The sequence below is a fragment of the Diceros bicornis genome, chromosome 29 (genome assembly GCF_020826845.1).
Source record: "Diceros bicornis minor isolate mBicDic1 chromosome 29, mDicBic1.mat.cur, whole genome shotgun sequence".
NCBI lineage: Eukaryota > Metazoa > Chordata > Mammalia > Perissodactyla > Rhinocerotidae > Diceros > Diceros bicornis.
The window spans coordinates 30,094,495-30,110,087 of record NC_080768.1 but is presented as its reverse complement, the minus strand read 5'-3'; the positions used below and the strand labels follow the sequence as shown (position 1 = coordinate 30,110,087).

Here is a 15,593-nt window from a genome sequence, read left to right as displayed (position 1 = left end):
CTTCTAAATCTTCACAACAGAGACTGAGAGTACCTAAATTGTGCATTAACTTGTAGAATACTTTATACTAAACACCTATTCTTATTTTAAGCAAGACTGTCTAAAAGAGTACCTATTCTCTACTGAAATATTTATGGATAAAATGTTATAACATCTGAGATCTGCTTCAAAATAAAATGGTGGTGGTTGGGGGGGAATGGATAGGCAAAAAGATGAAACAAATTTACCAAGAAGTTGATTATTGTATAAGTAGGGCAACAGGTACACGTGGTGGTTTGTTATACAATTCTATACAGCACACCTGGTTTTTTCATAATAAAGCAGTTTTAAGGAAAAATAAAAGCATAATGAATGGATTTTCCTCTGCACACAAAATTTCACTTAATAATCAACATCACAGAACCTGAGATCTCAACGACTCAGTTTCCAGTGAGTCTTAGAAAAGCCAACTACAAAGTCTCCTTCTGCTCCAGTTCAGGAATTCACAGGAAGTCCCAGCAAACACACCCAGGCAAAGGGGACTGCACCTCCCTGATCCAGTGCGCAATTACTCACTGGGTATGGCGATGGAGACTCCAAGGACGGCAAGCAGAGCCACGTTAGACACGAACAGGAAATGGAATACCTTTCCTACTCAGGTTATGTTTGTTTTTCTACAACTCTGCTCTTACCAAGTAAATCAAAAAAATGTCAGGAATGAACATATGAAGGCTCCAATAAATTACAGCAAAAACCACTTGAACGTTGTGGTTTCTTAGCATTGCTCCCACAATCACGTGCCCCCCATTTTATTTATTTGGAGGCTGGGAGATGAGATGGAGAAGCAGGCACTTAATGTGGAGACCCAGCGGAAGTTAGAACACTTATTTCAGCTGTTCTTAGCTTTGGCTACCTGATGACTTTGTCTGGTGCTTTTTTTCTAACAGCTTGACAAGAAGATTTACTTCCTGAAGAGCTTTCATAGGAGTCTTCTTTTTAAGACCTGCTTCATGAATCTCTGTTTTGGAGGTTTTTAGAAAGAGACTAAATTCTCATCTATCTGGAATAGTGTCTGCATATTCCTATTAACTCTTCAAGATCGTTTTCCATTTTGTAAAGCCTGGTGACGGGTTTTAAAGAAACAAATTTGCTGGAGCTAAATGGCACCAAAGAAACTGGTTTACATATATTAAGAAAAATAAATTACCTCATTATTTTACATATAGACTAAAAGAACTAGTTCGAAACTTTTTTTTGTTTTCACTGAATTTTATATTTAACTTGGCACACAACCAGAACTCTCAAGGCTCATTCCCTTGCCTCTAAGCAAAATGTTCTAAACACAACATTTCATATCTCCTTAACTCTCAATAAGCACCATGTTCGCTCACCCACCAGTCCAACATTTGCTGATCAATACAGTCTGAATATAAATCTACTAGACTTTGTTTTCTTTAGTTTGAATGAATAATTTTTCATGAAATCCACTTACATCTCTTTTTCCTTTCTTTTCTCGCATTCCCTTCTCTCTCTCTCACTTTTTCTTACTTCTCCTTCTCTTTACTCTCCTGTCTTCACTTATTTATTTCTTATTTCTTTATTAAGAATCTTGATTCCAAAAGTGAAGAAACAATCAGACAAATTCAAACTGAGGGATATTCAACAAAGCAACTGATTTAGGTTTCAAAAATGTCGACGTCATGAATGACAAAAGAAGACTGTGAAACTGACCTAGATTAAAGGAGATTAAAGAGACATGACAAATAAATGCAATCGGTAGCTATTTATTGGATCTTGCATCAGGGAAAAAAGTAGTTATAAAGGACATTATTGGGATATTGGGGAAATCTGAATAAAGGTATTGTATCAAAATAAAATGTCTCCCGTGTGATAACTGCATTGTGGTTATGCAGAAGAACGTCCTTGTTCTTAGGCAGTATCTACTGAAGTATTCAGGGGTGAAATGTCACAATGCCTACAATTAAATTTCAAATGACTCAGCAAATAAGGAAATACATGCGTACATATAAACACACACACAGAAACTTAAAAAAAATAGGAGTCTTGCTTTCTCTTTGTTTTTCTGCCTTTTTCATCTGGTCTTTCTGGCATTGAATGAAAGACTCAGGCTTCATTAAGTACTTTTAAAGTCTTGGTTAAGTTTGCCGTCATAAAGGAGATTCTTGGGAATATTTGTGTTATAATTTACAAATGTAGCTCTTAAGGTTATATCCTCCATTTAAATTCTGTGCGTGGTACAGCACTGAAATCCTCATATGGCTCAACCTCATAACCATGACTTTGGTGCTCCAATCTGCTAGGTCCTTTTGTGGGATGAAAACAATCACTCATCTGTCAGGTCACTATCTATCCTTTCCTTTGGGGGTTCATGTGCAAAGATCGGTACATCCTTTGTCCTTAAGAGATGATCTGTTACGTAACGAGACAAAGACCTTCAGATATAAGGTCTTTCTTAGCTAAAATATCCACTCCTTAAGCTGACCCTGATGTATAAACATTTCCCGATGTTTGGGGTTCAAGTATACCTCTAATGACTAGCCTGAGTTTCTCTCTCTTGCACATAGTTTCAAGTCTGTCAGAAGTGTAGAAGCTCCCAGCTACTCTGACTTTGATCCCTCGAAGTCCACTTGTAATAATGTCCCTGCTGTGTCCTTTGGGGGAACCATCTAAGACATGAGGATATCTTGCTTTTCAGAGAACTGTTAAGGCGTTAACTCAAATTCTCCACAGCATAAATGGAGAGACAAATCTGTGCACCACCAACAGAACCACACGACTGCATGCTTGGCCCACGGATGTTCTGCTGTCAGTGGTACCTTCTGACATCCCATACAAAGTACCGTACAAAGTTCCTCACTCATTCCTGGTGGAGCCCAAATTCAAGTATCCTGGAGACCTGGTAACAACAAATTCTTTTCTTCTCACATAACCACACTAACGGAATAGCCCTGGATGTTTCACAGATACTTGACAAAAAATGGAAACTAATACCGAGCACATATGGTTTGTGTGTTTTTTCCTATCCATCCATAATGAGAAAATTTTCAATAGGGTAAATTTTCTTGCATGAGATTACAAAATAATAACTATATGTTAATGGAATACATTATAAAAGTATGTATATTTTATTTATAAAAGTAAATAAAATATATGGTTTATTTACATGAAATAATCTCATTTATTTCATTGAAAAACATATCTAACTACTCCACCAAATACTTTCTAATACTCAGGTATAACTTTACAAGGCCAGGGGTAGTTCCTAAACTTGGGGGCAATTTTTTAACTGATGACTTGAATTTTAAAACTGGAAAAATTTTTACTTGTCTTTCAATTTTTGTCTAAGAGTCTGTTGATTAAAAATTGGTTGAAGGCAAATGCCATGCTGAGTTAACACTTCAAATGCGTAAGTGTTCTGAGAATCTTGGCATGACTGGATGGTATTTGGTCTACCACAGTTCATAATTTTGCTTTCAATGTGTTTCTAGAGAGGCAGTAGTTCCACACCCTGAAACAATTCAATGAAAGAGCAAGTTTTAAGCAGTCTTTGCTGAAATCTATTTCAAACTTGCTTGACATTAATATGAATGTATCCACACTCGCAGAAATGTATCAACAGAGACAGAGAGTAAAGTGAAAAAAAGAGCAGGCTTTAAAATAGAAAATCCAAAACCGTCAGAGCACTGCTACACATTTTAAAGGCACTTCTTTTTACAGGATTTAAGTGTTTTAAAGGCCTTTAAAAGATCACATACAGGGGCCGGCCCCATAGCTTAGCGGTTGAGTGTGCACGCTCCACTACTGGCGGCCAGGGTTCGGATCCGGGCGCACACTGATGCACCGCTTGTCCAGCCATGCTGAGGCCGCATTCCACATACAGCAACTAGAAGGATGTGCAACTATGACATACAACTATCTACCGGGGCTTTGGGGAGAAAAAGGGAAAAAAAAGGAGGAGGATGTTAGCTCAGGGTCAATCTTCCTCAGCACAAAGAGGAGGATTGGCATGGATGTTAGCTCAGGGTTGATCTTCCTCACAAAAATAAAAAAAGATCACATACATCTTCTTCTGACTCTAACTCAATGCAAGCAGGTATACTTAAAAACCCTATTTTTGTACTTCTGCATTTCTTATTTGATATGTCACACAACATAGAAAAAAAATCATGGCAGTCATCCAAAAATATTTATTTTACATTCTGGCCACACAAAAATTTAAGGCAGTATGTTCATTTATTCCAATAATTGAATGTGTGAATAAATATTTGTGATAAAGGTGAAATAAATTTGTAAAAAGAACCATTCATCCAAGCAACACTCTTGTTTTAATCATCTACTGTGCACTTATTTTTTGAATATATTCAGTGCTGCTGTATCAAATAGTGTACTGTATTGTTAAGAAGAGGAAACAAATTTTCGCGTGTGTATGCTGCCAAGATATGCTGATAGCACGTGACACTAGATAAGTTGTTGTTTCTGTTCTTTGAAGGATCGGACAATGCAAAGCCAGCTCGTATCATTACTCTCCGTGTTTGTGCAGTTAATCTGAAGAGCCTCCACACATTGAACAAATTAAACAGGAAACCTGCGAAATATTATCAAGTAACAGTGAGCTTTCAGCTGCGACCCCAGCGAAGTCCTCCCCGCATAAAACCTTTAAAAATCCTGACATCACACACGTGCAGACCCCACAGTGAAAATTGTGACCGACAATTAGGTTAATGAAAGCCATACGGATATCATTAATCAGTCCTCTACGCAGAAGGATGTCTTTTCTTTTTTACAGTCACGTTAGAGGTAAATAAATTACTGAAGAAAGTCTCCAAAATTCCTTTATTGATCACATTTCTCCCTCGTAGCACTATCTTATGGAGAAGATTATGGTCACTCACAGAGTGGATAAAGTTTTTACGCTTTGCCATCTGGTCTTCTGAGCTGCACTCACAAATTTGACTATAAAAGGGAAAATTTATCTTATCAGATTAAAATGTATAAATACAGTTGTGTAAACCAGCAAGTTCTAGTGGCAATGGTATTTCAGAAGACACCTAGGATTAAAACCACTGCTACTGATGCAGTGAGTGGTCTTAAGCTACGTTAAGCAGCGTCCAACAGGGTCACCATTTGTTGCCACACATGGTGACTTAGTGCTCGCACTGCCCCATGCTCCAGCTGAATCATCCTTCAGATAGACTGTTCCAGACTCTGGTTAACTAGAGTTCCCCGTGAGCTAAAATGGGACTGCCATTTGTCCCTGTGTATTCAGAAAGGATATTTGGAGAATGAGTTAAAACACGTGGGCGCCTTCATTTCAGAGAAAGTCACTATAAAATTCAGGGGTTTATTATAAAATATTCTCAAGCTGACCCTTATCATTGGCAGCAAACTAAATCTAACCAGTAAACACACTGGGAATATGCCTGAAGTATGGCTAAGATACCTGGACTCCGGAAATACCACTTTAACAGTTCCATGTCCAACTCCTTATCAAGTGTGAGGATGTGGATGGGTACTATTGAATAATACTTTTATGAGTATACTGAATGATCCGCATAGCATATGCACAGAACATGTCATTATACAACATAAAAATAAAATTGGGCGCAACATTCCAGCATTTTACTTCTACCATTCACAATAGTTGTGCCTCTACAGTCAAAGTTGGCTTCCTACTAGTGTTAACTTTGATTTCCCAAGCATATCAGTTTCCGTTAGTGGGGATCTGTACACACGGACGTGCTCAAAGTTTCATGTCTCACAGTTAACTGCCACAAGTTGACTGAAATAGTATGATTCTTTCAAATGCTCTATTTGAGGGCATGAGCCACAATCAGCTCCGTCAAAAACGATGCTTGGGGCCAGCCCAGTTGCATAGCGGTTAAGTTCGAGAGTTCTGCTTTGGCGGCCTGAGGTTCGCAGGTTCAGATCCTGGGTACAGACCTACTCACCGCTCATCAAGCCATGCTGAGGCAGCGGCCCACAGAGAAGAACTAGAAGGACCTTCAACTATGGTATATAACTATGTACTGGGGCTTTGGGGAGAAAAAAGAAAAAGAGGAAGATTGGCAACAGAATGTTAGCTCAGGGCCAATCTTCCTCAAAATAAATAAATAAATAAATAAATAAAAACAAAAAGGCTAAGTCTGAACTTTAAAAAAAAAAAAAGAACCACTCCCTGCTTCAGTCCCTAAAAAAAAAAAAAAAAAAAAAATGCTAAGGCCATAGAAAAAGACTAATCGCATTCTACAGCTGAATACCACGCCCAACAGGCTGCCTGGAAAACGTCTATGTACAAAAGGAGGACCGTTTAAGAAATTTATCACTAACAAATCAAAGGAGAGCAGTTATTAGTAGGTGGTCACAGTCCCTATTTGGGGGCATAGGCTATTGGTGGTGGTGTTGGGGTGGGGGGGGGGTGTGTGTCCATGTCGATTGTCATTATATTCAAACATCCACATGTCTAAATTTGTTAGGTGGAAGATATATAGGATCTCAGGGGCCTACACAAAGTAGGACCTCAAGTGTTTGCTGAGAGAGTAAGTAGAAGGAAGGATCTAGAAGATACTAACAAAGAAGAGACACAGGTCCAAAAATTATTTCAGAGGCCACACCTACCTTCTCAAAAGACTTTTTATTATTTGAGATGGAAGGGCCCATGACATTATTTTTCATTTTTATGCATTCCACTGGATTAGGACTCTTATACTCTTTGCCATACAATGCTAATGAAAAGGAAATGCAAATCTAACTGGAAAATTGTCAAATAAGTAGTACAGTCTTTATTTTGAAATTTTAATGTTCTCCCATATTTCTCTTATCTGGTCATTGCTGTTAGAATGTTCTCTACTTGAACTCTGCCTCAGCAAAAACCCCAGTCATCGCAGTCATGTTTCTTCTCGCCTCTTTTTTTTGTTGTTTTTGGTGAGAAAGATTGGCCCTGAGCTAACATCTGTTGCCAATCCTCCTCTTTTTGCTCGAGGAAGATTGTCACTGATCTAACATCTGTGCCAGTCTTCCTCTACTTTATATATGGGACGCCACTGCAGCATGGCTGAGCAGTGCATACGTCTGCACCTGGGACCTGAACCCGGGAACTCCGGGCCGCCGAAGCAGAGCGTGAGAACTTAACCACTACACCACCGGGCCAGCCCCTCCTTCTCATGTCTTATAGGGCACCTTCTCAGAGTCTCCCTGCAGAGGCCAGGCTGCTCTTTCAGCAAGAGGAGCACACACATTTTAATATTACCTCCTCTGCTTTTGAATCAAAGTTGATCATGTTCATCGATTGACTCCAAAGCCAATTTTTACAGACACTGATTGTCTACAAAGTCTAAGTTCCCTCTCTTAACTACTAAATGTGCTCTTTTATTTATGGTCAACACATATCCCCAAATTTACCATTTGTGTCCAATACCCTTGTCCCTGCAACAGTTCTTGTATGTATTTCATGTAAGATGGATAATTATGATTTCCGCTGTGCAGGTGAGGATATGGGAGGTTACATCGGAACTGGCTCAATGTCACAAGGCTAACAAGCTGCGGACCAGGACGGAAACCCAGGACTTTTCTCTCCAGCAGGGGCCTCTGTGCTGTCTGAGGTAGAGGTGGGAAAAGGGGAGTAGTACAGCAGACTGAAAATCTAGGGAAGGCTATTCCATTTCACAGCCACTATGGTCATGTCTTGTTTCTTACAATAAGCTATATAAACCAGATCACCTCTCCACACGTCTGCGAGAGATTTACAACACTGTAAAATTCTACAAGAGAAAATAAGTGCAAATTTATTAGCGGGAGAATTTTTTAGCCTGAAATATTGACATTATGTTTGTTGAAATTAGCAATCTCCTCTCCTACAGAGTTCTGTAGTTCTTTGCCCAGGATTTCAGAGGTTGAGGGCCAAAGATAAAATTATAAAACTACTATAATGGTATATATAATAGTGTTCCCAAGGCCTATGAGATCAAGTTAAAATGAGGTCCTCTTAGTACTTTCAACAATAAACTCCTTTAAAATAATAATAGCTAACATTTGCTGCGTACCTATTATGTGCCGGGCCATTTTAAGATCTTTGTGTTCATTAACTCTTTTAAGTTTTATAACAATTCCAGACCAGTGTGTATGACTATCATTATTCCCAATTTACAGACGATGAAACAGAAACAGAGAGGTAAAGCAACCTCCCACAGTCACAGAGCTGGCATATTGTGGTGCCAGTACCTGGACGCAGGAAGTCTGACTCCAGAGCTCCTGCTCTTAATGACCAGGCAACAAACGGAATAATTTGCTATGCTGGATATGTTTATAGTTCAAATGTAGGATTTCATTTATTGATATATTAATAGTGACCATATTTTCCTGATAAAACCTGGGATACACCAGGTGACAGATCATTTCTGCACATATCCCAAGTGCAAAAAATTCTGGGACAGAAAGTAGATAAGAAAATTGCTAAATTTTCTAAGCTACTTTGATGATTTATGGGAAAATAAAACAAGACAGAATACTTGAAATTGGTATTACACAAAAACACTTTTTTTGAGCTGTGTGGTTGTCTGTCATCTTCCAAATGCCACAGGGGTGAACTGTGCCATATCTCACTCCCCTGTTCACTGAAACTCAATAGCCCCCAGGTGGGGATACAGCAACAAGAGGGTCTTAACAGATTAACGTTGTTCTGTCAAGGTGTAGAGGCAATGCACCGTGACAATGGGTGCTGGAGAAAATCACCGCACAGTTGGTGGCAGCTTTAAGGTAAGTGTTCAACAGGCCTGTCTAATTAATGCTGTCACCACAGCTGCCCCCAATTATAAGAACAACTCACTCATGGACATAAAGAAGACGTCCTGCAAAAGCTTCATTTAAGGCATCAATACACAGGGTTCAAATGGATCCATTACAGTTTGACCTAATTGACATGTAGCAAATTTCATTTGACATAAATGTACAAATTTGATCTTTTCTGTTGGCAAAAAGCAGGGTTTTGTTTCTTCATTTGTTATACATACCTGCCATTTTCATCTCTTAGATGTCACTTACACTGACTAATGGAGAAATATCTAGTTACTGAAAACTTGATATTATATGTATTTATTTTCTTATTGCAATGAGTTTTTTCTCTTCTGATGTGTTTATCGCTTAAGTAAATTTAGCATATTAGCATGACCTTGATGTGTTAATAATATTTATCTTCATAAGCATTATTTCTTTGTTCAAACTGAATTACAATCATTTAATTAACTGATGTCACTAAAATTCTCTTTTTTCATTTGAAAGAAGGAATTTATTTATATGTTATTAACTGGATAAAATCCCCAGGTAAGATGAGTTAGCACTTGACTATAATTAAACAGTGATTTTTTTAATTAAAAAAATTAAAGTTAAATAAATAAACTTGATTACTAATTAAACAATTAAATAATGGCAGCTACATACAAAATTTTAAGCATTGTGTATAAATGAAAAAACACTTGAATAATCTATCATCATTAGTTCTCCATGGTCCATTTTTCACATAGCCATTTAAAACTTTTTCCCTCTGTGAAGAAGAGAAAATTTTAGCAGAGCTAATCATGAAATAAATGAGTCCTTTCAGGACCCCTAAAATTTATTCCTTTGTTATTTAGGCCGGTCAACTTTCCTGGTAACCACAGGGTTCTAATTTTTTTTATTCACAGATAACTTATTAAACTCAACAACATTAAAAGGTACATGCCAGGATTGAAAGGAAGCTTCTGGACTCACTGAGGACTACCAGATCAAAGTTAAATTTCTCTCTGCTCTGTTTACTACAGTTTTAAGTAATCAACCTTGCACCCCTTCTTAAGATGGGCCCAAGGTTGACTTACTGAGGATCTTTAAAGCTCCTATAGAGGCTGGCCCTGTGGTATAGCAGTTAAGTGCGCGCGCTCCGCTGCTAGCAGTCCCCGAGTTCGGATCCTGGGCACGCACCAACGCACCACTTGTCAGGCCATCCTGTGGCGGTGTCCCATATAAAGTGGAGGAAGATGGGCACGGATGTTAGCCCAGGGCCAGTCTTCCTCAGCAAAAAAAAGAGAAGGATTGGCATGGATGTTAGCTCAGGGCTGATCTTCCTCTAAATAAATAAATAAATAAAGCTTCTGTAGCTCTTTGCATTTTTAAGCAGGTCCACAGACAACCTAACAATTGAATCCTTATCATTTTACTTCTACCCCACAAGAAAAGACCAAGGAAGGCAAGTTTCTTATCTTAGGGTTCCCAGTGTCAAGAATTTGTTGAAGAGGTGGAAAATGACCAGAGTCAAATTAAACAGACTGCTCACAGTGTGAAAAATCTGTGCTCCATCATTGATCATCTAAAGCAATCTAGTTTTGTGACCTATCTAACAGAGCTACAAGGCTGTGATGCTTTTCTATACAGTTCTCAGAAGTCAAACCATATTACAGCCAAAGTAGTCTGGTTTCAGACAACACACATACACACAATAACAATTAGGAAGACTTAGAATTCATAGTTACCCTTATTTTACATAAAAGACAAATTCATTAAAGCATCTTTTGAAAGTAAAAGTGAGCTGCTTCCCATACATTCTGAGATAATCCATTGGTTCCTAAATTGCTATAGAATTTTCTCAGCACAAAGATTCACGAACATTACACAAAAGAAACTTAAATGAAGCTTACTTAGCATGTCAACACGTAGTTTGCACTTCCTCCATAGGGACACTGACACGCCAATAGAAATAGCTTTCATTTTGTTCGTTTTTATTTAGAAAGAAGTTTGATCAGATTCTTTGCTAATAGTTTTCAGTCCATGAATTTAAATTACTAAACTCTACACATAGCATCCTACACTTCTGCCTCCAGCTTTTGATAGTCTCTGTTAACAATAAGAATGGGGAGTCAGCAAACGTGGGGTCTACACCTAGGGTTTAGAATCTCAATGACCTTGTGCATAAAAAGGGGGGGAGGGGCCGGCCCAGTGGCGCAAGCAGTTAAGTGCATGTGCTCCGCTGCGGCGGCCCAGGGTTCGCCAGTTCGGATCCCAGGCATGCACCGACGCACCACTTGTCAGGCCATGCTGTGGCGGCATCCCATATGAAGTGGAGGAAGATGGGCATGGATGTTCGCCCAGGGCCAGTCTTCCTCAGCAAAAAAAGAGGAGGATTGGCAGATGTTAGCTCAGGGCTGATCTCCTCACAAAAAAAAAAAAAGGAAGAGGGGGGGTGAGTAGCATCTGTCTTACCTATTTCACACAGTTGTGAAAATCTAATTAAAAAAATGGTAGTGAGGGGCGGCCCCATGGCCTAGTGGTTAAAGTTCCACACACTCCGCTTTGGCAGCCCGGGTTCATGCGTTCAGATCCCGGGCATGGACCTACACCACATGTCAGCCATGCTGTGGCAGCAACCCATATACAAAATAGAGGAAGACTGGTACAAAATGTTAGCTCAGGGCTAATCTTCCTCAAGCAAAAAAAGAGGAAGATTGGCAACAGACGTTAGCTCAGGGCCAGGCTTCCTCAGAAAAAAAAAAGTGGTAGTGAAAACGTTTTGCATCTTTAAAAAAATTACTTATCATTATTACTTACCACTGATTTGACTGCCATTATCTATAAATCATCTGAAAAGTCAGGAAATATTAGATGATATAAATTCAGATGATACAAAATTACATAATTAACACCTGAAAATGCATATAGCTTTGGTCAGGCCTCAAGACACAAAAAAAGCAAGCAGCTGGAAACTATCAACAAGGGTCACTACAATGTTCAAAGAGAAGGGCTGTCCCTGCAAAGAAATAGACTAAACATTATGGAATCCTACAGCTGATACCAGGAAGGCTGAGAAAGGAAAGCAATGGGTCTTTAAAGTCATACAAATTTTAGATGCACAGAGTACTACAATGCATGGAAAACCCTCGAAGCATGAAGCAAGTCGTTTCAGAATAAAAAAGGAAATGAAGTTTTGCACAATAAGAAGTATAATTTGGAAAATACTAATTCTGGGAGGCTGTACAAAAAAATGACTCAGGAAGCAGCATACAGGAGGGAAAAATGGGCTCCAGAGTCAGGCAGGCCCAGTTCCAACTCCAACTTGACTCCATCATTAACCCTACATGAGCCTCAGCCCTCTTCATCTGCAAGGTGGGCTTCCCTTACACAGGACGGAGTGCGAGAATCAGGGTACCATGTCATTTGAATGGACAGGACACTGTCACACACATAATAAGCACTACATCAATAACAGCTTTTTTTTAAAATAGCAGATTCATAGGGAATTCATTACATTCATGGACGGAACTGGACATGTTATTAAAAGAAGCTAAAGTATAGAGAGTTCATGGTTAGATTATTAAAGCCACCTTCTGAGAATGCAGCTTTCACCATCAGTGACCTACTCTGGGCCAATTCAGATGGCATTTCTTGTACTACTAGTCCTTAGCCTACTGTTTACCAAGCACTTTCATACATGATCTCATTTCAGCACTGAAAGGTGACTCAAGATGGTGAATTCTGAACGAGGTCTGCAGTTTAGGTAATAATATTGTACCAGTGTTAATTCTGAGTTTTGATCAATATACCAAGGGAATAAATAGAGAGGTGGATGAAGGGCATATGGAACTCTGACCTATCTTTGCAACTTCTCTATAAATCTAAATTATTTCCCCCCAAAAAATATACTTAAGATGACTATCCCAGTTTGTGTATTTTCTGAATAGCAAGTTAAGTGTCTCTCTTCTGTTTTCCCATAAAACCATTATTATTCCATTTACTATAGTGCATTTTATCTTTATAGGTGTTTGTTTCACCCAAAAGACAGAAGGCTTCTTCAAGTAGGGGCATTTTCTCTTAATTCATCTTTTAGCCTAGTAACCAGCACAGCAATTTGCTGAATAGAAGAATAAAAAAGAAATAAAGCCAATCTGTGATTCAAATACTCCATATCAAATGAGCCATTAGTTTTTCTCTAATGCACAAGATTTATATAAAAATACATTGGCTTTATCAGGGTTATCACTACCTTCTTACTCATATGCTATTAACCTATTATATGGTCTGTTCTTAGCCAAACACATTAGAATATTCTCTATTGAAAAGACCTTCTCTATTGAAAAGGATTCTTCTGGAATCCACTAGTGTCCAGATCCTGGCTCATTCATATAGATAACTGCCTTTATTCTCTTAGATATTTCTCAATTTCCATTCTTTTATCAAATATTATTGTGTCTATTAAATGAATACCACTGTTTTAAGTACTCAAGATACAGACATGAATAAGAAAAACAAGATCCCTACTCTCCCGGAGTTTACATCGTCGGGTGGGGGCAGGAGTAGAGAGAGGATCTATTAACCAACTAGACTATAATATGACTTGTGAAATAAATTCTTTATCTTCACAATCTAAAAGCACCAAAAATTGTTGAGGTAGCTATACCTTTTCCCCTTAGTCATGCAATATAGCTTTCTTTTCTATTTAAATTGAGACTGTGACAAGTGATCACTAAATCTATACACAATCAATTAATATTAATCAGTTAAACATTGCTCAATTGGTAAAATGGCATTTTCAAAGCTTTGATTCATCGTAACAAATTATTTTTCTTAATAAAAACAACTATTTGTTAGCTAGGCTTTCTCTGAATAAATTATATTCTCGCTATTTCATTATACTATGTTATACTTCAACCTCTTAAGAACTAAACATAAGTAGTAAAGAATCCTAGTTAAAAGCCTGAGTCAGACAGACCTAAATTCAAGTCCTACTCTGACATATATACCAGTTGTGCAATCTTGGGAAATTATCAAAATTCGCTAGGCCTCGGTTTCCTAAAATGTAAAATGAGATTAAAATAGAATCTACCTCATAGGGCTATTGAAAAGATTAAACCAGAGAATGCAATCAAAGCAGTGAGCAGTCACTGTGTGTCTGTGTGTTGCTAAGCAAGCACATAACAGATGTTGGTATCTATTCTTATTATATTGTCATTTAAGTCTTTGGTAAGTTTTAGCAGTTTATAAAGCTTTCTAAACTAATATACAGTTTTTAAAGGGACTACTCACTTAGAGCTGAGGCCAGTGAAAGCAGATTCATTCCTGTGGCAGGCAGAATAACGACTCTTAAAGATGTCCAAATTCCAATCCCTAGAATTTGTGAGTATGTTGCCTCACATGGCAAAAGAAACTTTGCAGATGGGATTAAGGTAAGGACCCTGAAATGGGGAGATTATGCTGTGTTATCCAGTGCAATCTAATCATGTGAACCCTTAAAAGCAGATCATCTTTCCTTGGTGTAGTCAGTCAAAGAAGAATGGTCAGAGATGCAGTGTTGCTGGCTTTGAAGTCAGAGGAAGGGGGCCCTGAGCCAAACAATGTGGGCAGCCTCTAGACGCTAGAAAAGGCTAGAAAATGGATTCCCTCCTAGATCCTCCAGAAGGGAAAGCAGCCCTGCCAATACTACGATTTCAGCCCAGTGAGCTCTGTTTCAGAATTCTAACCTATAGACCTCTAAGATAATAATGTGTGTTGTGGTAATTAGCTACAGCAGCAACAGAAAACTAATACAATTTCCAAAGAGAAATCAATTGATTTTCCAATATTGAGAACTATGGAACTCTACTTCATGAAATGGTATATAGGACCTTAATGTATCTTGGTATACCACAAAAATAGATAAACCAGGGTGAGTAGAACCACTAGCTATGCATCACTTCACCCTTCATATCCTCCTATTCAGGGTCCAATATCCTCCTATCCAGAGAGCCCCACACCAAAGGAATCATAGACTCTAAGGAACAGAGGTTGGAAAGCATTAGGAGTTCAGGAACCGAAGTTCAACCTCAGAGACTGGCCCCGACCAGTTGTGGCCCAGACAACCATTCTCTCTCTGGCCTCAGTTTCCTGTTCATAAAATGAAGAGGTCCAGTCATCTTTCAGTGCTATTAAGCTCCAAGGTGGGTCAGGGAGAGTTTTTTCTCTCCTTTTTGTACAATGTGTCTCAAGAATTTATGAGCAGAGAGTCATCGACCTAATTTTTATATTTAAACATGATTTATGTATACTAGGATCCCAATGGCCATAGTATACAAAAAAAGAGAAGAGAAAACTTTTACAAAATTTTCCAATGCTTTCAAGAACCCACACCTAAACATTGGTAGAAATGTGCTTAAATCTGACAGTTAAGGTAACAAACTAAATTATTTTTTTAGTGACTTTACTATTTAAGCAGCAGTCATTTTTTTTCTGGGCTTTTGGAAAATATAATCATTTAGGAAATTTAATAAACAAAAATTTAAACAAAATCCTCCCAAGAAGACTTTATAGATTAACATTACATTCACTTCTGGGTTGATGTCTGATGAAATCCATCACTTGGGAATCATACATCTTAGTTCTATGACCTAATTTCTGTTTCTAAAGAAAGCTATTTCTTGCATAACTTTGGTATACCTCAAATATCTTACAGAACACAAGGGAAAATGGTGGAATGGGGCCAAAAGTGTGCAGCAAGTCTGTTGAACAGTGATGTATGCATAAGGGGAAAAATCATCCTGAAATAAGTTAAAAACTATAGAAATATGACACCTAAGAACCTAGCCTAGATCAAGCTTATAGAC

General features: G+C 38.3%; 1 protein-coding gene across 4 annotated transcripts in view; it reads right to left on the bottom strand.

Annotated features, from left to right (window-relative positions):
- NRG1 (neuregulin 1) overlaps nucleotides 1–15,593 on the bottom strand; it is a 215,189-nt gene that overhangs the window by 170,480 nt on the left and 29,116 nt on the right. The gene's annotated exons all lie outside the window — the stretch shown is intronic.